This window comes from Chenopodium album, chromosome 5 (genome assembly GCF_948465745.1).
Source record: "Chenopodium album chromosome 5, dcCheAlbu1.1, whole genome shotgun sequence".
In the NCBI taxonomy this organism is placed as follows: domain Eukaryota; kingdom Viridiplantae; phylum Streptophyta; class Magnoliopsida; order Caryophyllales; family Amaranthaceae; genus Chenopodium; species Chenopodium album.
Window position 1 is genome coordinate 69140103 of NC_137838.1, and position 4342 is coordinate 69144444.

The window sequence follows — 4342 nt, forward strand, 5'->3', positions numbered from 1 at the left end:
GGTCGGATCTGGACCGGGTCCTGATGGACCCGGATCTAGATCCGTTTTTGTATATAGGATCCAGATCCGACCCGGATCCGTCGGGTCTAGAAAATGAAGACCCGGACCCGGATCCGTCAGGTCCAACGGATCCGGGTCCAAAACGGGTCCAATATATTTTGCCTAATTTTTTGCAATATATGTAATGTTCGGGTCAAAAAATTTATTTCATACTTACGTTGTTGGTTATTAAGTTCAACCCCAAATTAACCAACTTATACACTCATATTTTGAATTAAAATTATAAACAACAAAAAAAATACGATGTTACATATGAACTAGTAAAAAAACAACGATGATGTATATAATATGAGCATCCAAAATTCATCTATTAAAAGGGTTAATCTTTATCATTACTAACATTATCAACATTTTTAATAAAGAAACAAACAATTTTAGTTTTTTTAAATAGGAAAAATAAAAAAACGGGTCCACGGATCTGGATCCGGGTCTAGGGCCCAGACCCAGATCCAGATCCGTTTTTGTCAGCAGGACCCGGATCCGACCCGGATCCGTAGGGTCCAAAATTTGAAGACCCAGATCCGTGAAAAACGGATCTGGATCCACGGATCCGGGTCGGGTCCAGATCCATTGCCATCCCTAGGTGTAGACCACATACCTTGGGAAATTTGGTGTAGAACTAAAACAAGTTGTTGTTGAAGTTTCTTTTGGCGGTTTGTTATATTTAAATTAAAAACTCTCTTTCATAAAATGACTCCTTGGATTTTAAAAACTTTAATGTTGGTAGTTGCATGTTTACTGTGCTAGTGGTAAAGAATTTGTAGTTACTAGGAATGTGTTTTGTTTGCCTACGGGTGATATTCCTGTTCCTGAACTCAAGAAAAATGTTGAAACTGCAGGTGTAGACAGTTGTATTCTTTAGGCATGAAGATCTGATTTTGATGTTTCTAATAAGCAATCTATTATTTTGTCAAAATTAGAGTCTCAGATGCAAGAGTTGGTTGAAGGAAGGGTAGCGTTTAAGAGGTTTTTATGGTTCATGCTATGTCTAGCTTTTTAGCTCCTACTCTTAATATGAAAATTTCTTTGAAGTTGCTAAAGACTGTTCAAAAAGTTGATGAAATAAAAACTTTTGATCGGTGTTCTTATGTTTTGAGGAAGTTAAAAAAGTATGTATCACTACTAGAAATAGGCTGATTTCTAAGGAATTGGTTCCGACGAACATGAAATTCTGTCAGATACATCGAAAATTCTGATGGATTTTTATTCTGTCGGTTATTTCCGATTTTAATAATCCGTCGGAAATTTACGACGGAATATTCCGTCATATATATATATATATATATATATATATATATATATATATATATATATATATATATATATATATATATATATATATATATATATATATACCCCTCTTAAAACCCTAAACCAACCCCGCCCCTCTCTGATTCTCTCTATTATTTCCTCCTCCTTCCTCTTCCCTCTTCTCTCATCTCCTCCTCCTTCCTCTTCTCACTCCTCCACCCCCTTATCTTCCTCTCTTCTACGCCTCATGCTCTGTATTTGAATGAGGTAGCATGTTTTGAGTCTTATGGTCCTTGAAGATTCTTTTTTCGTGTGAGGCAAAGAGTAAGTGTTGACACCGAAATTTTGTTAATTATTAGGTGTCAGATATATGTAAATAAGGGGATAATATCAAAAAATATAAGATATTATCTTCAAGATCTCGTAGAATATTTGATAGATATCTTGTTTACTACTCTATGACACTCTATATAAAGAGGGTTGTTTCTAGGGTTTAATTAGGCTCGGATGGAATAAGTCACAAAGACCTCATCTCTTCCCTACGACCAAACATTGTAGGACATGGTATGGATAAGTCGACAAGGCCCCGTACTATAAACAAATATCAAAACCCTAGCCCTTTGGAGAGAGGAACCAAGAGATTTACGAGAGTTGTAACCCCACAAATTATCAATTAAATAATTGTTCCCGTATATTTTTCTACCTCCTTAATTATATATTGCAGGTTTGAATTTTTATGGTTTATAGTAAGTAACTTGATATTTTTATACTTAAACACATTAACTTTATATTTATATATAAACAAGACCTTATACTTTAATAGTATGCATTGTTGCATGCTTGTGAGCTTGAGAAATTCTAATGATGTTAACTATTTGCACGGTATATGGGAAAGGTGGGTCAGCTACGAGAATCCTGAATGTGATATAATGGATTTTGAACTGGTATATTTCATGGTAAATTAATATCATACCCTTAAAAGAGTTATGTCTATGAAATTCTCATTGAAGCACTTTTAATTTTACTGTTTCAGATTTATGTTCCTATTCTTGTTGAGGATCACTATGTTATGTTTGTTATTGATCATGCAAAAGAGTTGCTTTACCATCTTGACAATATAATTTGACGTGATTCTACTCTTGACTACTTTAGACAGTTGTCTTTTCATCTGGTATGTTCCTGCTATTGAAAAGTGATATTCTGTTTGTAAATCCAAGTTTATTGTTTTAGTTTTTTTTTTAAAAAAAAATTTCAATGGATTCTAAACTTTTATATTTTTTATCAGTGTGTTCAGTTGGGTGCTTTTTTTGGCAAAAGAAATCATTCAAAGAGTACTCAGCTACCTTCCTATAAGTTTGAAGTTGTTGATTTTGAATGGAGAAAGATTAAGACTGAAAACACTGAATGTGGAGTGTTTGTCATGCATCATATGCTCCATTTTGCTAGTGAATAGTTCATATTAAAAGGACTCAAAATAGTGAGTATTCATATATTTGTCTTTTATTTTTCATTTTCTAATGTTTAAGTTCTTTCATATTCATAAGTTTTTTTCTCTATTGTGAGGTTGTTGGAAGAATATTTCTGCGTGGACAGATTTGTACCACATTTGTATTTTGTGATATTAATGACTCCAGGGCTGACGTCTTGGCAGAAGTAGCCAAGTTTAATGAGAGGAAGAAAAATGTTGATTATGTTAAGGAAATTGAAGAAAGAAGAAAGGCTGCAATATCTGAGAAGAAAAAGAAAGAAGTGCAGCAAAGGAAAAAAGCAAAAGAAAAGGCAAAGGCAAAGGCAGAAGAAAATCCTAAAGGAAAAAATGCAAAAAACTAAACACAGAAGTACATTCCTTCTAAAGTGTGATATGATTTGCTAGTGATTAGGTGGAGTAGTATATTTTGAAAACTCAATGCATGTGCATACATCAAGTATAATGATGTAACTAAATTTTCTATGGTATATTTTTTTGGTGATTTTTATTGAAAATTGAATGTGGTTTTTTTTTTTTTTTTTTTTTTTTTTTTTTTTTTTTTTTTTTTTGATAACTGAATGTGTTTGCATACGTTAAGTAATTTGAATTGTTATTGGTATATATCTTCCTTTTTTATTGTGCACGAAATAGGTCATTTCATGCAATAAAAAGGTTTATTTCTTGCAGTTTAAAGGGTCATTTCATACACTTAAAGGGTCACTTAAGTTTTTTTATGGGGTCACTTTTGTGCATTAGGGTAACTTTTGTGCATAAAAAGGGTAACTTTTGTGTATCAAAATTTAAAAGGATAACTTTTGTGGATAGAAAGGGTAACTTATACTCACAAAAGTTTAACATTTTTGCACAAAAGGATATGCATTTACTCTGCTCATGTTTCCAATATAACAACATGCTCTCACTATTGTGCTAATAAGAGTATCATTTAAATTTTAACCAAACTATTCAGAGAGTAAAAACAGAAAAAATAGTATAACAATACAAAGTATAATAATGATAATGATAAAAGTATCTCAAAAGAGTCGCATGTTAGGTGTCTTTGATCCAAATTCAGAATTTTAAGGTGACAACGCTGGTTTCTTTTTTCTCTTCCCTTTTTCAAGCCCTCCTTTTGCTTTATTGCTTCTTCCTTTCGTTACAAATCTTTCAGGATCAAGGATCCAGTATAGTTGGTAGATTTGTGCTTGTACTAAATGCTGAAGAAACATCATTATTGCTCTGAGTGTTGTGTGCCACATCAGGAATGTCAGAAGTAGCTTCAACACCTTCTTCTCTCTGATAAGCAGTAGCAAGTAAGTCTTCCACCATTTTTAGACTATTTCTGAAACTTTCTTCCACAAATGTTCTTGTCTCTTAATTTTCTTAACTATTTAAGATTAAATTGTAGTATTTCCTCATCATTGTTTGCTTCCATGGTATATATGGCTATGTAGGATCTTGATTCTTCAACTTATTCCATGCCTCTGTTTTTGCAAACTTAGTCCATATTTTTGTAACATAATTTTTTGGTATTCTTGTTACTGAATGTTGATGTAGAATTCTAAT